This window comes from Pseudophryne corroboree, chromosome 2 (genome assembly GCF_028390025.1).
Source record: "Pseudophryne corroboree isolate aPseCor3 chromosome 2, aPseCor3.hap2, whole genome shotgun sequence".
NCBI lineage: Eukaryota > Metazoa > Chordata > Amphibia > Anura > Myobatrachidae > Pseudophryne > Pseudophryne corroboree.
Genome location: NC_086445.1, coordinates 693,054,964 through 693,077,899, shown reverse-complemented (window position 1 = coordinate 693,077,899; position 22,936 = coordinate 693,054,964).

The window sequence follows — 22,936 nt, the reverse complement described above, 5'->3', positions numbered from 1 at the left end:
ATATAAGACACCTAACATATGTACTGAGAAACATACTGTATATGTCCAGTCTTCTATGTGTTATAAAACAGAAAAGTTAAACAATGGGTTAAAATAGATAGGAAAATAATTCTGTTCTACTAGGGAAATACTGTAAGCAGTACATGCTCACTGCTTACCCTGTTCTTTCCCTCTTTATCAGAGTGCTGTGTTATTTACAGTGCCTCCTCTGCCATCCAGTTGGCTAAAGGATATAAATTGTGTTCCAATTTCAGAGGTAGGCAAGGAGTAGATGACAACATTGTAACATGCACTCTACTGTTGCATTTTGTATACAAGGGGGCGATTTATAGTCCTGCAGGGTGCACTGAAAAAGGGCAGGGTGCTTTTCCACATTTCAAAAATGGGCAGGGTGCAGCACCCTGCTGAAACAGCCTAGAAGGAACACTATATATATATATATATATATATATATATATACAGTAGCGGATCTTGCCACGGGCAAGCAGGACTTTTGCCCGGGGCGCCGCCTTCCGGAGGGCGCAGGGCGCCATCCGGAGGGCGCCATCCGGAGGGCGCCGCACCAGGGCAAGATCCGCTGCTGCTGTGTGCCCCCTGCTGCCCCCTGCTGCCGCTGCCCGCTGCCCCCCCGCTGCCACTGGGAAGGGAAACTAGATGCGTACGCGTCTAGTTTCCCTTCGTGGAGAGGTCCTTTACTGTGCGGTGCGCGATGATGTCATCGCGCACCGCACAGCAAAGGTCCTCTCCACGAAGGGGACTAGACGCTACGCGTCTAGTTTCCCTTCGTGGAGAGAACCTTTGCTGTGCAGTGCGCGATGACGTCATCGCGCACCGCACATCATTTCAGTCTGTACAGGGGGCGTAAATGACCACGCCCCCTGTACGAAGCCACGCCCCCTAATGCCGCCCGGGGCGCCAGAAGCCCCGGAACCGGCCCTGTATATATATATATATATATATATATATATATATAATAGATAGGGAAGCGATTACTAGGCCATCTGTTGGGATCCCGGCGGTCACAATGCCGACACCAGAATCCTGACAGGCGGTGAAATGCTACCGCCACAATACCGGTGAGACAGCCTATTCTCCCTCTGTGGGTGTCCACAACACTGATTAAGGGAGAATATAACCTGTGGCGAGCACAGCGTGGCCCCGCTGCCAGCATACTGGTATCTTGACAACTGGCATCCCGGCCGCCTGTAAATATATATATATATATATTTAGTTTGTTGAATTTATTTTATTTTTGCATTACATAAAGCTGCACCATCTACTAGGCACTTTTTTAAACCCTAACCATTGCCCTGGGGGGCAGAAAAAAGCATTGCGATTCGAACTCCTCCAACCGCTGGGATGCATATATCCTCCAAAAATCACTGTTTCTATATCCAAAAAATAGAGGGTAGTGGAGGTTGTGAAGTTGTGGCTGCGGCGCAGCCAAAAGCTAAAAGGTGGAGCTACACACACATACACACACACACACACACACACACACACACACACACACACACACACACCACACAACTGAAACATTGCCAGCACCGCCGGCCGGTGGTAAGCGTGAAGCAACCGGGTGCAGTGCGAAATAGCAGCAGTGATGGATCAGTGCGTCCCTCAGTATCAGGTGACAACAAGCTACTATTGTCTTAAAAATCAGTAGATTGTTATAATGTAGCCCTGAATGTGTCTAATTCAATATAGCAAGACATGCAGATAGAAACATTTCCACTTTGTTTCCTTTAAGTTTCCAAAATGAAACATCCAGTGTATGTAATTATTCAGTGACGGTTATGCAGTTAGAGAAGCCTGCAAGTTGTACCATGCCCAATCCAGGGGATTTCCAACAGATGATACTCCTTCTCCACTGACTGGAATAAGCAGTGGCGCCGAGACGGGGGGGAGGGTACAAATTACCTGACAAGGTCTGATGGAGGCCCAGGCCCACGTCTCCTTTGATTAGGCCATGCCCCTTGAGAAGTACCTGGGCACAGCCAGGCTCTCTACTGCCCTGGCTGTGAGTGGGTGCTTCTCATGTGCTAGACACGCCCCCAAAGAGGTGTGGCCATGCCCCCCGCATGCTGTGGTCACACCACCACCAGGGGGCAGGCGGACCAGAAAGTTGTTGTACCGGAGCCCACGATTTCTCTTGGAAGCCCTGGGAATAAGTGCAATGTGGCCGTTGTTTTAGGAATACAAATATGTCACCAAATAGTTGACCACAGTCACTGTGCTGCAGACACATTTCAACCTGATTAGGGGACCCATTTATCATTAATCACATTTTCAATGCGATCTGGCTTGATATTAACGCCCAGGATAGCATTGCAATATGTGATTACATTGACTGGATGTGTTAAAAAACACTCACACCCTGCTGACAGCACATGCACAGCAGCCATTTCTGTGAAGGGTTTCAGGGGAACTACAGTGCATTTGCAATGTGTAGTCCACAGGCTACAAAGGACCACCGCCATCTTCAGATGGTAGTTCCTGCAGGGGTCAATTTTGGGAATGCTTAGCATACTGGAATTGTTAACTCTGGTAGCATTACATCGCTCATAGAAACCTATGGGGGTTGCTGCTGCCAGCGGGTATGGAGGGAACGCAGCAGGTATTGGAGATATCTACTATCAAAGTCAAAAATATTACATAGAGAAAACATACAGACTCCACACATTATGAGTCGCTAAACTTGCAAATATGCGCAGCGAGCACAGCAAATATGGTAACTTACACAGACATGCCACAAAGATATATTCAACACATATTTCATACAGCACATAAAGTGAACATATCAAGCGCCAGACATCATAAAGTTTTAAATTATATAATGGAGTAACATCATGCATGCGTATTATTGAAGCGGAGCAAGATGGACATGTCGTGTAGCACATTGTCATTAGTAGATATGATTAAATGTATGAAAGCTAAAGTCACTCTTATTAGAACAATGGATTTCCTGGAAGACAGCATGCCTGACCAGTGGCTGGACCTTGCTTGCATATGAACTGACCGGTGACTCATCATGAATGAGATAGTTTCCTCCCCTAGACTAGTCTGTGCACTCCCCCAAACTACATACTATATAGCAGATTGAAGACACAAGAGCTGGCTGTTCTTTTGTCCCAGATTATGGCGGAGATGTTGACTGTCCAGTGGCTGCATGATTTTACAGAGAGAGAAAGAGAGAGTGATATGGAATGGAGACTTCATTTGAGCAAAATATGGTAATTGTATCGCTGGCCATGTATGTATTTGAATTAGTTTGTATTAACTGCTTACTGTGTAAATTGTAACCATGTAACTATATATATATATATATACATATATATATATATACTGTACATTGTGATATATTGAATACATATCCTTTTAATAACAAATATATACATCAATGAGCTTTGGAACGCAGATAATGTGTGGGTGTATTGTTTTCTCTTATGGGATGCAGTGTTTTGCGATGTATAGCGCACATTCATAGCACATGGTAATAAGATGTGCAGGCATCCACAGTATATATTAGAGCGGGCATTTTAAATATTTGTTAGAAAGCAATTTGACATTTACAGATGGGGGCTGCGTCCGCGATATCACGTTCTTAATGATGCACTGTACATTACAAGTGCGGCTGTGGTCGACCGGCTAACGATGAATGTATCACGACATGCTGACGAATCACATCCACGTGTTTTGTTGTGTTATTAGTAAGGCGCTGATATGAAATTCAAGGGACAATGTGTTTCTCATAATATTTAAGATGCTACAGCGTATTTTTATTGTTGCAAAACAAAGTTCGAATAAGTCATATTGTGTTTGATTCAGATTGGATCATTTAAAAGTAGCTGCATAGCCATAATATAGCTGTGTTAGCATGCTGAGAAAATGTGTATATTTTTTTTAAAGTCAGGCCTAAAGTAACTTTGGTGCCTGTATAGAGTGTGATTTCTTTGTGACAAAGGAGCCACATGGTCTGTCCTCCATTTTGGCCTAGCCACATGGTGTGCCCACCATCTTGTGTAAACCTCATGGATGTGGAAGGGGGAGGAGCAGTGGCCATTTTAGGAAGGTCACTTTCTAAATAGCTGATTTTCAGTCTGCTCAGAATAATCAGTTTCCTTTGTCACAAAGTTTCCACATATCTACAAATCCAGCACCATTTATGAGTTACCAATTCAATTATTTAACCCATGCCATAGTCAATTACAAATAGTCTCAAATTGGGCCTAGTAAGAGTAAATGGTGAGATAAGTGAATACTTGATTTATAGAGAATTACACACAGATAAAAAAAGAGTTTTGTTTTGTTTTTCTTTCTTTTCTTCCAAGACTTGTGGAGTCTGTTTATTAGGATAGGCATTGAAATGCAAATTAACCTGTGTAACTACTTTTTTTTTTAGTAGTGAAAAGCAAATATCTTTGATATGCAAATTAGAGGCAGTGAAGAGGTGAGGTGTCTCATAGGAGGGCAATAAATGGTATATATATATATATATATATATATATATATATATGGGGATACCTACCTTCTCTTAAGTTAAGATATTGATTTTTTTACCAATAGTTGATCTTATTAATCGATACTTTTTCTAAATTGAGTCCTCATAGGTTTTACCATATATACCCTTTTTTAAGCAAATTTCTGTATATGTTGGTGATATTTTTGTATTGACTTTTTTATCTCTGATCGTATAATTTTTATATATTTTTTATTGTGGTTTTTTTAATTTTTTATTGTGGTTTGTCTCTATATCTTCTATTGGTGCAAATTTTATTGTGATTAATACATTTTTAAATTTTACCCTCCTATTATAATATTCATTGACACCACTGGTCGCTCTGAAGTATCTTATCCACCATTTTTGAGATTACTTGTAAAACACCTTACCAGTGTTTTTTACTTAAGACATGAGCTGACGCCCTAAATATATTGAAGGGAGTGTACATTTTAGGAGTATTTGTAATAATTCTGTGCCATATACTAGTACAAATTGTTATCGCTAATTGGCGCTGCTCAGCTTCCTCCTTTTCACATATATATATATATATATATATATATATATATATAATATTATTATAATTATGTGTATATTTATATCAGTGTATGTTCTGCAAGACAGCTATCCAATCTGAATCATAGCATTTAAATTATAGGTTATTAGTCATTATAGATCTGTGTGAAATCAGATACATTTGTTTGCTATATAGATAAATTTGAAATAAATGTATTAAGGGTGTAATCGTAAAAGTCATGAAATGCAGTTCTGGCCTAGTCGTTAAAGGTATATACAGAAAAACTGGGTGTTGTGTTTATGAGCGATAGTAGCTTTTATTGCTCATATTTATAGAGACTGTGTGGTTTGTTGAATTGCGGACGCACTTTTGTACACTTGGTATGGACAAAGTACAGGGTCGCACACATGGTGTAAAAGGCACGCACGGTCGCGTGTTTATGCAAGGTTGCGTAGGATTGCAGGCGCAAAGTACAAATCACACGATAGTTGTTCAATTAAAGGCGGGATAGTATACATTTAATACAATAGCACATAACTATCCGATTTCAAAAGCAGATTAGTGTGAGACTTTGTTTAGACGGTACTGCCTCTGGGGTAAAGTAACCAACCTAAGGGAGTGGAATTTTCTGTACAGAAAAGAAAAACTAGGTGTATTTGAGGGAGTGAAAGCGGAGTGAGTGGATTTGAACCCTGGAAATCGGGTCCCGTGGTACACCAAGTAAGTGGAGGCTTGGTGGCGTGAGGCGGCTGACTTACATTAAAACAGATAGAGATAATACGCAAATCGTGAGGTGATTTGCAGAGGAGCGTGATATAGAATTGTGCATTGAGAAGTATGGAAATTGTGAATAGAAGTTTAAAGGTTTTGTGTTACGCTCTGGCTGAGGAGCGCAGCTTGTATATTCGACTCCAGTGATTGTAGGGCGGATAGGTAACAAGTACCTATATGTTGTGCGATTGGACCGCATGTTTGTGGGTGAGATACGTGATGCAACTTGATACCCCTTTGCGAGCTTTTGTGTAAACAAAGGTATTACTAGCGCTGTGTAGAGCATATGCAAGCGTGATTTGTGTATTGCATAAAGGGAAGTTTTCGCTGGTCTCTCTCAGGAAAATCTTCAATGGTGGATATTCACTGGAAAAGGTAAGTTACTCCAAAAACTTCCAGTGAATAGAAGGTACACAGTGGTCACTACTGGAGTGAGTCGTGGTACATCAGCGGAGAAGGAGCGAGTGAAAGCGTTAGGTGTCTTTCACCATCTATTGTGTTGTGCATTTGGGGATTGCGTTTACAGGCAAAAAGTCCGCGATGGGATCCAATTGCACAAGCAGTGGGCGTTTGGTAGCTAGGGTTCAGGCTGAAGAATTGCGACCGAGAGGGTCAGAATTGCGGCCGAGAGGGTCAGCGAGGTTTATTATGTGTGAGAAATATGGTTCACACACGGAGGCTTTTTGCAATGAATGGGTAAGTATGACTGCTGAAGATAGGGCATCATTCTCTGGGGTTGGTGAGTTTGATCCTAAGGTATTGCAGGTGGTATGTCTAACCAAAGTCATATATGACAAGAACGGAAATATAAGAACTGTTTGAACTTGTAGCAACAATAAACAAGTAGGAAGAAAAAAGAGAAAGCAAGTACACCGCCATGTGTAGATGTGGAAGCAGTTACGGCCAGCATACAAACTACAGAAAATAATAAAAATATGAAAAATATGAATGTAACCTATATATGTGTAACAATTGATAAATGTGCCAAATTACCTCGCTCGGCTGGTTGCGAGTCAGAAGATGAGTAATAACCTTCAACGTGGATTCGTTACGTCACGATCCAGTAGGGAATTCAATTTGTGGATGAAAATTGTTGTTATTACAATTTGGATGCTACCTTGTTCACAAGACTGAATGCAACCGGTAATGTTTATAACCTAAATACTTGTAACAGTTTACCGACACAAAACCATACATCAACAAATGAAAAAGTTTGTTTTTATTGAGCTGGAACTGGACAGTCTTGAGGAATTCGTGTTCCTATAAAAGAATTTACTTCTTTCACGTATAAAATTGCATAACTTCACTACTGCAGTAAGTGGATTATTACATATGGGAAAAACCACAAGTAAATATAGTTAAACAGGATTATCAATTTAAACATCACATTCACTTTCCTTAAACATCTATAAATGACTTAGTCAACTAATTAACCCACAAGTCCCTTCCTACCTGCGTCAGGGTAGGTATTAAACAAGTTCAAACAAAAAAATTAGGGAGTCCCTTTGAGCACGTGCACGGCTAGATAGGTCTTAAAGAGAGCTCTCTGATTATTCGTTACCCGGGTTAAGTGTACACTGAAGTTGATGGGTATTACCCGATATCTCTAGGCGCTGCCGTCTAGACTAGTAACCTAAACTGTTCATGGGGAAATACTGTGCTGTTCCAGAAATTCTATCTTGCCTTTCCGGGTAATCTGTGCGAGAGGATTACAGCCTAAGATCTCAATCCCTAGGGAGCTGTCCTTCCGACACGAGTTCTGCGGCTGTAACCTTGTCTCTTGTCACTCACTACACAATCATCCTACTACTGTGTAAGACTTGGACCGCCGTGCAGATCTCACTGTTATCTCACGACTCAATGTAAGTCTAAGTGCTTTATTCTGTACGACTTCTCTGGCTCCTCACAGTTAGCTGTTCTGTGGACATATGCAGGTAACGCTATTAAACTTTCATCTCTCTAGCTAGTTTGGTGTCTCCATGGCTGTATTTAAAGCTGTGTTTAATTTTTAGGGTGCGGAGAAGATTTCCCCCTTATAGTGTGCCTTTGTTACTCCGAATGTCCCTGGATTACTTTAAATCATGGATGTGTCTGGGGTCACTATCGAAGGCACTTCGCCAGCTGTGTCCTATTAGTGTGGGAACTCTGGCTGGGAAACTGCTGCTGTGCCTGAAGTTCACTGAGAGGGGAGGGAGAAGGTTCACCTACGTGTTTCAGAGAAGCTGTTGGTCGTATCCGCCCGTCGTACCACTAGAAGGATCATTACATTCCATAGACCCTTCTCCCATGAAGTCTGAAGCTATAGAACCTATGGGGTTAGGCGGAGAGGGGCCGCCCATGAACAATAACAGCTCCATGGGACCGTGGAATGGCATAAGTTCTGAGGTTCCCGGGCGATCGGCTACAGACAAGTTTTGTCTCTCTTCCGAGATTTGTGCAGTACAGAGCTTGATTTGTTCACGGGACACGACACTAACTGGCCCCTCCGGCTCGCGGTGGATCCTGTAAGTATGGTGCTCACCTTCCGGAATACTGATCACAACATAGGGAATGTTTTCCCACATCGCATCCAATTTGCTACAGCGATGGTTCCGCCTTTTCCAGACTTTATCCCCCACCTTTATAGGCATGTACTTAGTATGGGCGTTATAATTTTTCTCCTGACGCTGATGAACCACCGCTATTCTCCTTTCCATGATGGCCCGAGCGGCTTTGATCCTCCGCTGGTGTTCACGGACCCAATCAGTTTTGGGATGGTCAGTGTAATCCTCTGTATGCGACAGTTCCAGGTCTTGAGGTAATTTGCCTTGACGACCAAACATGAGGTAATAAGGGGTAAAGCCTGTGGAGCAAGGTTCCGTATTATTATATAGGTAAGTGAGCTCGGGTAGTAGAGTCGGCCACTTAGCCCGATCTTCCCGGGACAGATTTCTCAGCATTCCAATAATCGTCCGATTAGCTCGCTCACATAAGCCGTTCCCCTGTGGGTGATAAGCGGTGGTTCTTGCCTTTCGACAACCATAATAGGAGCAAAACTCATGGAAATGTTGTGACTCGAATGCAGGGCCTTGATCCGTCAGAATGCAATCTGGATATCCGTAGGGTCTGGCAAAGTATTTTAGAAAAAGCTCAGTGGTGGTCTTGGCGGTGATGTCTCGAGCTGGTACTACCACCAGAAATTTACTATAATGGTCGGTCATAGTCAAGGCATATTGATACCCACTATGACTGGGTTTGAGTTTCACGTGGTCCAGTGCAACAATCTGCAGGGGATGATAACTCTTGATGGGATGTAGGCTGTCCCTTTGCTTAACATCGGGTTGTCTCTTAAGGTTACACGACACGCAGTCTCTGCACTATTCCGCAATGTCCTCTCTCATGCCGACCCAAAAGTATCTTCTCCTCAAAATAGCCTCGGTCTTTTGCGTACCAAAGTGCCCGGATTTATTATGATAAGCTTCTAGTAGTATTGGGGCCCGATTTCTTGGGATGATGATTTGGGTGACCGTCTGATGTGTGCCGGGGTCAAGGCTTGTACGTACTAGGAGACCTTGTTTGCGTTGAGTACGTTCACGATGTCTCAATAACTTTACTAGTTCCGGATCTGCTTTGGCTCGCTGAGCTTTGGTCAACCAGCGCTGTTGCTGTATTATAGCCATGAGTTCTCTCAGGATAGGACTTTGTTGTTGAATCTCTGCCCAGTCAACAGCGGGTGAGTCATAAGGATGCTCCTCAAACTGTGTGTCTGTCGATGCAATTAATGGACCAGAAATGACTGTCTCCTCCATTCCCCGGGATTTGAATTCAGGAGTCTCGACTTCTTCATCCACATCTTTTACTTCTTCGGCAACATCCACAGTGGGGAGACGGGACAAAGCATCAGCGTTGCCATTGGATTTTCCACTTCGGTAAGATACAGTATAATTGAAATTGGCAAGACGGGACACCCACCTCTGTTCCATGGCTCCGAGTCGAGCCGTGGACAGATGGGCTAATGGGTTGTTATCCGTCATGATAACAAACGGTGTGGCGACCAAATAGTCCTTGAACTTTTCTGTAATGGCCCAAACGAGGGCAAGCAATTCTAATTTAAAAGTACTATAGTTTTCACTATTGCGTTCCGTCTTGCGAAGACCTCTACTGGCATATGCAACCACTCTCTCACGACCATCCTGTCTCTGAGACAATACCGCTCCTAACCCATGATGACTGGCATCCGTGCATACTTCGAAAGGCTTGTCGTAGTCTGGATAGGCGAGTAATGGGGCTTCGGTTAACGCCGTCTTCAGTCGGTCAAAGGCTTGCTGATGTTCCTGCCCCCATTGGACGACAGATGAGCCTCGCCTTTCGATGCCTGACCTGCCTCTCAAAAGTTCATGCAGTGGGGTTGCTGTTGTGGCGAAATGTTGGATGAAGCGGCAGTAATAGCCTACAAATCCCAGGAAACTGCGAACTTCTGTAACCGTCTTAGGTACTGGCCAATCCTGAACTACGCAGATTTTTTCCGGGTCAGGCATTACTCCTTCTGCACTGACGACGTGACCAAGGTACCGCACTTTTGGTTTAAGCAGGTGACATTTCGCCGGTTTGAGTTTAAGTCCGGCCTTGGCCAATAAATGGAATACTTCTTCCAGATGCCGTAAGTGATCTTCATAGCTTTTTGAGAAGATGATAACATCATCCAGGTACAATAGAACCGTCTCAAAGTTGTAATGACCAAGGCAATGTTCCATAAGCCGTTGGAAGGTGGTGGGGGCATTGCATAGCCCAAATGGCATCCTGTTGAATTCAAACAAACCCATTGGGGTGGTGAAAGCTGTCTTTTCCCTATCTTTCAGAGACATTTGGATTTGCCAGTACCCGCTGGTTAGGTCCAGCGTTGAGAAATACGCTGCTGTTTTCAGAGCCGTTAGGGATTCCTCAATACGCGGGAGCGGGTATGCATCCTTATGAGTTACGGCATTTAGTTTGCGATAATCTACGCAAAAGCGCAGACTACCGTCTTTCTTCTTTACAATTACCACCGGAGCTGCCCACGGGCTATGACTCTCCCGAATAACGCCAGTTTCCTTCATTTCTGCGAGCATGTTCCGCACAGGTTGGTACAAGGCAGGAGGTAGAGGTCGATGTCGCTCCTTGATCAGGGGAGTAGTCCCCGTGGGGATATGATGGAGCACTTTCTCTGCTCTTCCGAAATCTGAGGGATATTGGCTAAAAACCTGGGCATGCTGTCGCACGACTCTAAGAACCCCCTCTCTCTGTTCCTCTGAGGTGTCCTCGTCGCCAATCTGGATTTCGTTCCACCACAATGTCTTCTCACTAGGTTCTGGTGATCCCTCTGTGTCAGCCTCTGGTGGGGCCATCATTGTGTTCTGCCCCACAACATTCTGGAAGTCTACCTGTATTACTCTGGCCACCGGGTAGTGCTTGTGGAGCCGTATAGGATAATTGTGGGGATTTAGTATACGGACAGGGACTCTGCCGTGCTTTACATTGGCCAATGTCCTGGCCACAGCGAAAGGTTGCTGTCCACTATGGTCACAGGATTCTATTAGGGCTTCATAATCTCGACCCAGGGGCCCGATCCTGGCCTTACACCAAACCACCTGCTCCGATCTGGGATTTAACAGAACCGGCTGTCGGTCCGTAACCCGCGCTCTCCCAACCTCCCCCCGGACGTTGACAAATCTCTTCTGCTTCTCAAGCAAACGTACCGTCTGCTGTAAGGCCCTCCTCTCTTCAGGAGCCGCAATCCTCATTTCACAACGAAGAGCTTCCATCAATTCGTCAGGGCAGTTTTTTAGGATGTTCATGCCCAAGATAACTGGAGGTAGATGGGCATTAAGCGCGGTGGTTACTAGGCATCCCTGTCGGTACAGCTGGGCTCTACCTATCTTCATATCCGGTTCCCAATAACCTCTATAAGTGATGGGCTGTCCGTTACTGGCCAGTAGATGGAGCCAGGTAGTTGGTGGGGTTACGATGTCAGTCTCATCCCAATGTCGAAGGAATTCAGTAAACTGAATGGTCGACACCTGCGAGCCCGTGTCCAATAGAGCTGTTACTGCGATCCCATTGATCCAGATCTTCAAATGTGGGCACTCGCTGACATACCTGGGCCACCATTCCTGTGACGACGGACCGGTTAATGATTCTCCTCCCGAGGGTCGGTCCCTTGCCTCGGGGTCTCTCTGTTTAAATTGGCATTAGGGCAGTTTCGTTCAATATGCCCACTTTGGAGACAACCTCTGCAAATTGGCCTTCCTTGGGGGTCAAATTGATCAGTGGGCCGTCGGCCCGATTCTCTGGGAATGTCCCAGCGAGGTCGATTCCTACCATTGCGCCCTTGGCGCCATTCTCTTCGCCGGTTGTCACCTTTCTCTCCACTTAGCTCATCTATTTGTTGGTTCATCCGAGCCAAATTCAGCGTGAGCTCCGTAAGTTTGCTGCCAAGCATACTGATAGGGTCTGTTCCCGCCGGGACTTGGGCCTGCTGAGAAACTCCCCCCTTCGATATCAAGGTTTCGAACCTGGGGAATGATTTATCGTCATGTGGACTCTCCTTGTCAAGTTTTTCAGCCGCTGGTTCATGATCAGTGTCGTCGCTTTGGTTCAACCCAAGGATTTGAAGAATCGCCTCCTTAAACTCAGAAAACGAGCAATTCGGCTGTTGACGTTTCCACATTCGTAATTGAGAGCGAACCGCCTCTCCTTGAGCTCCTTCTATGAATAAGTTAATTAGAGTCTCATCGGCCTGGACTATCTCGCGAGCGTCAAGGAGTTTAACTGCTTTCATTGCCTCCTGTAGTGCTAGGGCAAAATCTCGCAATGATTCAATGGGTCTCTGTTTTCTTGCATAAAGACGACTTTTGACCTCTGCTATTGTCTTGGAGTCGAATCTACTCCCGAGTTTTTGGAAGATATCCTCCACTGTCTCCTTTTCCTCATCTTCCCAGGCCTTCACTTCGCGTAATGCAGAGTCTTTCAGTTGTCCTATCACAATCTCCACTTGTTGTTTCGCACTAAGTGGATATAACCGAAACAAAGAATACAGCTTGTCTTTAAACTCTTTAAGTGTGCTTGAGCCAGCTGATTGTACATTGCCAGCGTATGTAGGCAACCACGGGGCCCCGAAATAGTACGGCATAGTTATAGGTGATGCCGACGTGGTAGTCAAATTTTCCTTTCTGGGGGACGCTGGAAGACGTCTCCTGCCTGACGTTGATGCAGGAGTCTGTGGAGCTGACATTTTGCGGATATCCTGTTCGTGGACGCCAAAATTTCTTATGTAACAATTGATAAATGTGCCAAATTACCTCGCTCGGCTGGTTGCGAGTCAGAAGATGAGTAATAACCTTCAACGTGGATTCGTTACGTCACGATCCAGTAGGGAATTCAATTTGTGGATGAAAATTGTTGTTATTACAATTTGGATGCTACCTTGTTCACAAGACTGAATGCAACCGGTAATGTTAATAACCTAAATACTTGTAACAGTTTACCGACACAAAACCATACATCAACAAACGAAAAAGTTTGTTTTTATTGAGCTGGAACTGGACAGTCTTGAGGAATTCGTGTTCCTTTAAAAGAATTTACTTCTTTCACGTATAAAATTGCATAACTTCACTACTGCAGTAAGTGGATTATTACATATGGGAAAAACCACAAGTAAATATAGTTAAACAGGATTATCAATTTAAACATCACATTCACTTTCCTTAAACATCTATAAATGACTTAGTCAACTAATTAACCCACAAGTCCCTTCAAACCTGCGTCAGGGTAGGTAATTAAACAAGTTCAAACAAAAAAATTAGGGAGTCCCTTTGAGCACGTGCACGGCTAGATAGGTCTTAAAGAGAGCTCTCTGATTATTCGTTACCCGGGTTAAGTGTACACTGAAGTTGATGGGTATTACCCGATATCTCTAGGCGCTGCCGTCTAGACTAGTAACCTAAACTGTTCATGGGGAAATACTGTGCTGTTCCAGAAATTCTATCTTGCCTTTCCGGGTAATCTGTGCGAGAGGATTACAGCCTAAAATCTCAATCCCTAGGGAGCTGTCCTTCCGACACGAGTTCTGCGGCTGTGACCTTGTCTCTTGTCACTCACTACACAATCATCCTACTACTGTGTAAGACTTGGACCGCCGTGCAGATCTCACTGTTATCTCACGACTCAATGTAAGTCTAAGTGCTTTATTCTGTACGACTTCTCTGGCTCCTCACAGTTAGCTGTTCTGAGGACATATGCAGGTAACGCTATTAAACTTTCATCCTTCTAGCTAGTTTGGTGTCTCCATGGCTGTATTTAAAGCTGTGTTTAATTTTTAGGGTGCGGAGAAGATTTCCCCCTTATAGTGTGCCTTTGCTGCTCCGAATGTCCCTGGATTACTTTAAATCATGGATGTGTCTGGGGTCACTATCGAAGGCACTTTGCCAGCTGTGTCCTATTAGTGTGGGAACTCTGGCTGGGAAACTGCTGCTGTCCCTGAAGTTCACTGAGAGGGGAGGGAGAAGGTTCACCTACGTGTTTCAGAGATGCTGTTGGTCGTATCCGCCCATCCGCCCGCCTCCTGGTGTGGCCGCGGTAGGGGAAACACCTCTGGAGCCTCCTCCTGACGTTTCTTACTGCCCGGGGTGGGAAGGAGCGTCACCCCTGTCACTCAGCGCAGTCTCCGCCTTCCGGCCCACCTCCACTCTGCCTCCCGGCTTGGCCGCTGTCTGGAAGCCGCGCCTCCGTTCCGCCTCCTGGGCCAGCCTCCGGACCTCCTCCCGGCGTGACTGCTGCCCGCCAGCCGCAGCTCCGTCCCGCTGCCGGACTCACCGCCCTAATTAGCTGCGGCCAGACACTCTCCTCCTCGCACTGCCTTCCGGGAGATGTGGGAGCCGTCACTCGGGGGAACAGCCGTCCGGAGCCACGCAGTCCTGCTTCCTTCTCTCTGGGGGGTCCCCGAGGTAAGTGCGCAGTTCCTCTGTAACGGCTCCCCTGGGTGCACGAGTTTCCGTGTGGCCGGCGCGTGTGGGCACTCCAACAGTCTTTTACCACGCGCTGGCCCCTTGCACCTGCTCAACTATGGCCACTAGCAGGGCTGTACTCATCAATGGGCACCCTTTTACCCACTGTCACCAATGTTCACAAGTGATAATGCACAGAACACCTGTGCTGTTACATATCTATAAATACTAGCCTACTAACGGTCTTCTGACAATAGGTAATAACTCCACAGTAAGGTGGAAGGTGATGGGGTATCACATATGTACTAATGAATGTCAAAGTTTTACCTAGGAGGAGAAGGCATTCAGCCATTTCTCATGCACTCAGAGGAGTATCCAACCGGTAAAAGAAGAGCAGTAGCCTGCGGGGGAAGTGGCTGAGACCAGTGGAACTGGTAAGTATGGCGTCATTCGTGTACATATATAGTAAAACCCAAAAATAAAATAAAAATCAAGAAAGTAATGTCAGAAATGGAGTAAAACCTGTCTGCACATTTGCCAGTAGGAAAGCGGACAGAGATAGGGTAACCCCCGGGTATTTCTTTTAGTTACCATATAAGAAGTATTCATTCCTAGTAATGCCCCTAGTCAAGATGAGCTCGGAAATGTTTGTTGGACCATGTACAGACCCTTAATACGGGATGAGAAGGATTGAATGAATACTTCGCATGACCTAGAAGCTTATTAATTTTTTTTTGTCTTTTGCAGTAATAGAAAATTCTCCGTCTGGATAAGATCACTGGTAAACACTAATTCGGCAAATGGGAGGAACGAAAGAAGTGCAACATTACCCTTTGAAAAAAAAAAACCTGCTGAAGTTACGATTGGGCCACCACAATGCTAAACCCTTTTCTTTCCTTCTTTTTCCTAACAGCATTGGCCCCTGACTAACTTAATCGACAGAGATTTTGTTAAATGTGAAATACATATATTGTACTCCCACTCAGGAAGTACAAGGTATGTTAGATACCCTCAAAGACTAATGTAGAATTACACTGTTCTAGATTCATGTCCATCACAGGTAGAGGAAATTATCTCTCAAATACCGGGTTCCCTATGAACTTAAGATGGACAGGACACTGGATTGATGGCGAATGTAGCCCCAGTAGTAGTACAAATAAGAGGTGGTAGGATAGCTCCAAAAATCCCTCAGTACCCTCTGAAGCCAGAGGTGGAATTAGGCGTATACCCCATCATAGAATGGCTGCTACAGCAGGGCATCCCAGTCAGGACGTCCAGCACAGCCAATAGTCCCATCTTCCCTGTGAAAAAGAGTGGGGGGAGGGGTTACAGGCTAGTGCAGTATCTAAGGGGGATAAACAAGATAGTTGAGAGTCAATTCCTCGTAGGGCCCAATCCAGTTGTCATTTTAATAAAATCCTCTCCACCTCTACAAACGTATCTGTCACCAACCTATATTCTGTTTCTCCACAGTTTCCTCTTCATCTTTTGCGTTCACACAGGGTGGTACAATACATGGACCCAATTACAGTTCAAACACTACATGCCTAATTGGTCCTTCAGAGTTCTGCCCGAACCCAGTAAATCTCACCAGCACGATAACACCAGTATTACTGCAGTGTACCTTGTCATGCACAAAGGGTGGAGGAAGGATGAGAATACTGGTGAAGGGAAATTTTGTATAGACACTGATATGCCTGTTGGTGAATGGCAAACCTGACATTTTCTTTTTCATTTTCTCCTTCTTTCTCTCCTCTAGAGATGTTTTTTCTTGTTTCTTTTTTTCTTTTTTGAGTTATGCTCATGGTACTCTACATTGCAAACACACAACAGTTAAATTAAGATACAAATTTGTGTTCCCTACAGGAAAAGGAGGTCTGGAAGTCGAAGGGGTATGGTTAGTAGTCCCCAGGACTCTGGATAGATGGACAAGGTAAGCCAGTGGCCCCCAGGACGTATCTCCCAAGCCTAGCTGAGGCGGCATATGGTCTGACTCACCTAGGGTAAGGAAGGTATGTGCAAATTGATAAGAGCTTACTGGTGTGTACCAGGGTTCTCTTCTCAGGCAAGCAGGAAAGCAATGACCTGTCTTACTTGCATGAGGAAGAACATTTGGTAAGGTAGTACTAACAGAGCCATCCCATATCCCTCCTGCAGACGGACCTTTTCAGGTAATACAAATCGACTTTGTACAGTTAACACCCTTTAGGAATTATTGTTATGTATTGGTGTGCACTGATGTTTTCTCAAACTGGGTAGAGGCATTTCCTGCCGCCGCGGATGCTGCTGTGTTTACCGCAAAGAAAATTGCACAGAAATTTGTGTGTAGATAATGGTACACCTAGGAGTAGGAGCAAAGCTTGAAATTGGACTATTGTGATCATAGATACTGCCACTAGTATTATGTAGTATCGGAACCACTCCCAGATCTTCACTTAACGAATCACCCTCTTCGAAATTTGTTTTTGTTTTTGTGTTTTTTTGTTTTTGTTTTCGGAAGACAACCTCATGTCATGATTGATCCGCACAATGATCAGAAATACATTAATGAGGTGACAGTACAGTACCTTATCGAGATGAGCCAGCATTTGAGAACTTGACAAAAGAACTTGAAACTGTTGATTCCTGGTATGCCAAATACTAACTGTCTTGATTGTGAACCAAGAGACTGTGTGATTGCTCTTACGCTCAGGTTGCCTGATAGACAGGTGGGAAGGACCATACCAAGTTTTGTTGACAGCACTATCCCAGTGAAAGTAGCCGAGAGAGAGACTTGGGTCCATGATTCCCATTGCAGGAAAGTCGGTAGTCCGGAAGGAACTCGTAAATGGAGTGAGATCGCAAAAGTATCACCAGAGAGTCTGTTCCGTGAAGACTAAGAGGCAGCACTGTTGAACTCTACCTGAACGTACTAAAGGATTACAGAAAGACCAGTCATTGTAATTGATTTGCTATGGACAAAATTTGTTTTGTTCTATTTCTCTTTTCTCTCTTTCCCGCTGACAAACATTTATTTCAGGACATTCTATTTTTGCGAGGTTTTTCATGAGGATTCGAGTGTGGGACTGGAACTGGTTCTGGAGGAAGGAGTGATTTCCTTATAGGATCCCAGGATTAGCCGATCAGTTTGTTAAAGCCAGAGAAAATCAAAGGTCTAGTAGTTACGGAGTTCGGAGGTAACGTGATAGGCTATTGTCTGAGGAATACTGTATTTTGTAGTTATTGTGAACCCATATTTGAAGATGAGAGCATCCAGAGATGTCAGTCTAGCAATAAGGTGACAGACATCCCTTGAGTGATTACCACTCACTAGTGGGTAAGGTCTTAAACCAAACGGAATGTTGGATGTGCTCACAGGTACCTCTAAGACGAAAAGATGCAGTATTAGTGCCATTTTTTTAAGAGTTAACTGAGGTACTTGAATTACACGGAAGGGGGAGGGGACCGGTGGACAAAGAATATAATATAACTAGAGCCCCTAGTCTTAAGATCCACCAGTACCATAGATAAATCCTTGGTATGTTTAAATCTCACCAATTTCAGGAAATTGGGAGGTAATCAGGAACAATCAGACAATGGCTAGTCACACATTGCAGATAAAGAGCTCATTAATATATGTGGAAGAAAGGTTTATGAGTGGCTCTCCCCGAACTCTGAAGGTTTATGTTATTTAGGAAGGACACTATTAATAACCCTTGTTCAATGATGAAACAGACCTAGCATACGTTCCAGAAATGGAAACAATGTTCAGAAAATGATAGGAATATGTAAATCATGAAAATTTTATATGTCACTTTCACGATTTGTTTGTGTTTTCTCCCTCTACCCAGCAGAACCTCAATCGAATCCACACATCAGTGTACGAAGACGTAGGTACATGTATGTGTGAAATGTTCGTCCAAATCAGACATTATAGGCCAAAGCACTGTCTCAGCATACTCTATATGTTGAATGTTGTCCCACACCCAACCAGTGGTCCCGTGACCACCGAGTGCGTATAGAGGATGTCTCGTCCTCACTGTCTTCCCCAAATATAGTCAAGTGTCTGATTTGCTAAATGAATACATACGTGTGTCTAGGTCACCGATTACTGTCTGAAATATTTTTTATTATGTTAATAATTTATGGCAGTTATTGTTTACTGCCAAAGGGTGAACTGTCGAAGTCAAAAATATTACATAGAGAAAACATACAGACTCCACACATTATGAGTCACTAAGCTTGCAAATACGTGCAGCGAGCACAGCAAATATGGTAACATACGCATTTACACAGACATGCCACAAAGATATATTCAACACATATTTCATACAGCACACAAATTGAACATATCAAGCGCCAGACATCATAAAGTTTTAAATTATATAATGGAGTAACGTCATGTATGTGTATTATTGGAGCGGAGCAAGATGGACATGTCGTGTTTGGTGTCACAGTAACCAGATTAATGTGTAGATTCATTTGATGCCTGTTATTAAGTTGTAGCACATTGCCTTTAGTAGATATGATTAAATGTATGAAAGCTAACGTCACTCTTATTAGAACAATGGATTTCCTGGAAGACAGCATGCCTGACCAGTGACTCATCATGAATGAGAAAGTTCCCTCCCCTAGACTAGTCTGTGCACTCCCCCAAACTACATAGTATATAGCTGATTGCAGACACAAGAGCTGGCTGTTCTTTTGTCCCAGATGATGGTGGAGATGTTGACTGTCCAGTGGCTGCATGATTTTACAGAGAGAGAGATAGTGATATGGAATGGAGACTTTATTTGAGCAAAATATGGTAATTGTATTGCTGGCCATGTATGTATTTGAATGTTTGTATTAACTGCTTAATGTGTAAATTGTAACCATGTAACTATATATATATATATATATATATACTGTACATTGTGATATATTGAATTCATATCCTTTTAATAACAAATATATACATCAGTGAGCTTTGGAACTCAGATAATGTGGGGGTGTATTGTTTTCCCTTATGGGATGCAGTGTTTTGTGATGTATAGTGCACATTCATAGCACATGGTAGTAAGATGTGCAGGCGTCCACAGTATATATTAGAGCGGGCATTTTAAATATTTGTTAGAAAGCATTTGACATTTACACTACTGCAGTACCTCCTTCATACATTCGGGGGATACTAAATATTTGTAGCTAACCCCCGAAAACACATAATAGTTACATTTTTATTTTTATATAAATGGGGCCCCAGGTCTTTATCAAGGCATAGGTGAATGTGGTCACATGATTCCTTTAAACTCTCTAGAATTCAAGTTTTCAGATTACTGGTTAATTATTACAGTATTTCTGCTAACAAAAGGCGCCTGTTTGGGTGGTAAATCAGCTTGTCGACTGAACGGTCCTAGCAAGGACTCCTGTTACACACAGTTTGCAGTTCTGCACTTGGGATTGGGATATCTCCTAAAGCCACTGGAAACCGTTGCATGCTGTACATCAGGAACCGGTGTAACTTGGAAGCAGGCTCCCAATTGGTGGAAAGCTCTCTGGCTTTGCAGTGCGTATCAGACCCCTGCCACTGGTATTGGATCAAATCACCATTCAAGAGATCTTGAGTAGATGGCTCTTCCCGGCCAGTTGGAATGATCAGTTGTCCGCAAACCAGGTTTTCTGTTTACCATGGACAAATCATATTTGAATGCAACATTACCAACTCATTCACTTGATTGGAGTCTGCAATCTCGCTGTTTCCTGCTACGATTTTCATAGTTTTGCTTCTAAACATATCATCTCAGTGATCTCAAGTTCATCATTATATGGACCTTCTCATCACTAATGTCTTGGTGAGATATTGCCGCCTTTCTAATGAGACTTATTAATACATGCATCCAAGGACATACAGTAGTTTACAAAAGTTTTATGCAGGTGTAGAAAAAATGCTTTCAAAAACAGAAGTGTTAATAGTTTACTTTTATCAATTAACAAAACCCAAAGTGAATGAAAAGAAAAGAAACCTAAATCAAATCAATATTTCAATATCTAAATCAATTTACCCTTTGAATTCAAAACAGCATCAGCTCTTCTAGGTACACTTTTACACAGTTTTTGAAGGAACTCGGCAAGAAGGTTGATCCAAACATCTTGGAGAACTAACCGCTGCTCTTCTGTGGATGTAGGCTTGCTCAAACCCTTTTGTCTCTCCATGTAATCCCAGACTCAAAGATGTTGAGATCAGGGCTCTGTGGGGCCATATCATCACTTCCAGGACTCCTTGTTCTTATTTATGCTGAAAATAGTTCTTAATGACATTGACATTGGTTGTATGTTCGGCGGAGTGACCTAATCGCGGGAGGCATAGCCACATACCCTTATGCAAATTACACAGAACAATTTTTTTTTCAGCTTTGTCCAGGGGCAAATCCAGAGGGGGGCACGATCAATGTGATCACTATGCCCCTACACCTCTCCCTTGCACAGGCAGAAGAGACTGCTGCTAAGTGGCAGCAGCCTCCCTGCACCACCACTGGCTGGACCACTGCTGGCTGGAGCACAATGCTACGGGGAAGGGGGGTGGGGCAGGAGTCAGTAATTCGTAAGTTAGTTAGTACCCGCTCCACCCCCTCTCAGCGACAATGTATGCGGCATCTCCCTCCACCTCAGCACGGGGACTGATTCTGTAATCTCAGCCTCCGCTGCTGCTAGTAGTGGAGGCTGGAGAGGGGAGACGACAGCTTCAAAACTGGAGCAGAGCTGCTCCGGCCAGGGGGCCCGCCAAAACTGGGGTGCTGGGGGTACTTACCCCCTGAACCCCCCTTAACTCATTTCGGCCCAGGTGGGTAGTTTTCTACTCAGCACTTCAATATTTTATCATTATATCGGAGAAAAAAAATATCCACCAGATTTTTCTTAATTGGGTAATATTAGCCATCCCGCCCAAAAAATTTAAAAATGGGTAGAAAACTACCCACTTGGGCCAAAATGGGTTAAGCTGGCTATGCCTATCACAGTAGAAGCAAAATTCAAGGTTATTGCACATCAACATGCATCAACCCGAGATTTAGCTTCCAGTGTGAAAGGTAACAACTCAGGAAAAAATCCTGACCAGGGTCATGGAGCTCAGACCCCGGGAATTAGCCGGCTTGCTAGACCTGGTAAATTCCCAGGTCACATACTGTACCTGAAAGTGGCATAAGTCACAAGTGGCATAAGTCACAAGTGAAAGTGGCATAAGTCTCTGGTGACCGATAACCTGCTTGGAGTCATACAGACTTAGGGGTCTATTTACTAAGCCTTGGATGGAGACAAAGTGGATGGAGATAAAGTACCAGCCAATCAGCTCCTAACTGTCATTTTTAAAACACAGCCTGTGACATCGCAGTTAGGAGCCAATTAGCTGGTGCTTTATCTCCGTTGACTTTATCTCCATCCAAGGCTTAGTAAATAGAGCCCTTAACATCTATGTTCTATGTTAAGTCTGAAAGACTCCAAGCAGGTTATCGGTCACCAGAGAAGAAACTGATCAATTAGAAATACCAGAATTTGCAAATAAAATAAAAGAATATAAAGGAATATATTTCTTACACTAGGACAGACTCTGGAGACGTTTAGTAAACCACAATATTTCAAATTAGTCTTTTATTGTCGTATGTGTAAGGCAGTGGGGACCTCTTTTGGTCAACCAAGACATAGTTTTCCAGCATAGTTCTTATATAAGTTTTGTTCTGTTCTACTAGTAAACTCTGATCAGTTCCTTAAAAAGTCTCTTTTGCACAGTATGTCCTGTTGGATAAACAAATGGAGAATGGATAAATGAAATATGCATATATCAGAGACAAATGCAGCCAGCCGACATAGAAATAAGAAGATTTAGCTGTCTTCTCAAGAAGAAGTTTTGGTTACACAGAATATCTATTTCTAATTCAGCACTTTCAGATCACGTGTTTGTTGGGCCCATTTAATAAGTCTGGGAGAGAGATAAAGCGGAGAGAGATAAAATACCAGCCAATCTGCTCCTAACTGCCATGTTACAGGCTGTGTTTGAAAAATTACAGAAGCTGATTGGTTGGTACTTTATCTAGCACACTACATATGTATATAAACAAAGTCCACCTAAAGCATATGTATATAAGCAAAGTCCTCCCTCTGTGAGTTCATGCAGAAGAAAACGTAAATATGAAGAATTCTTTATTAGTCTGAAATTTCAGACCCTCAATTTCCCCCTTT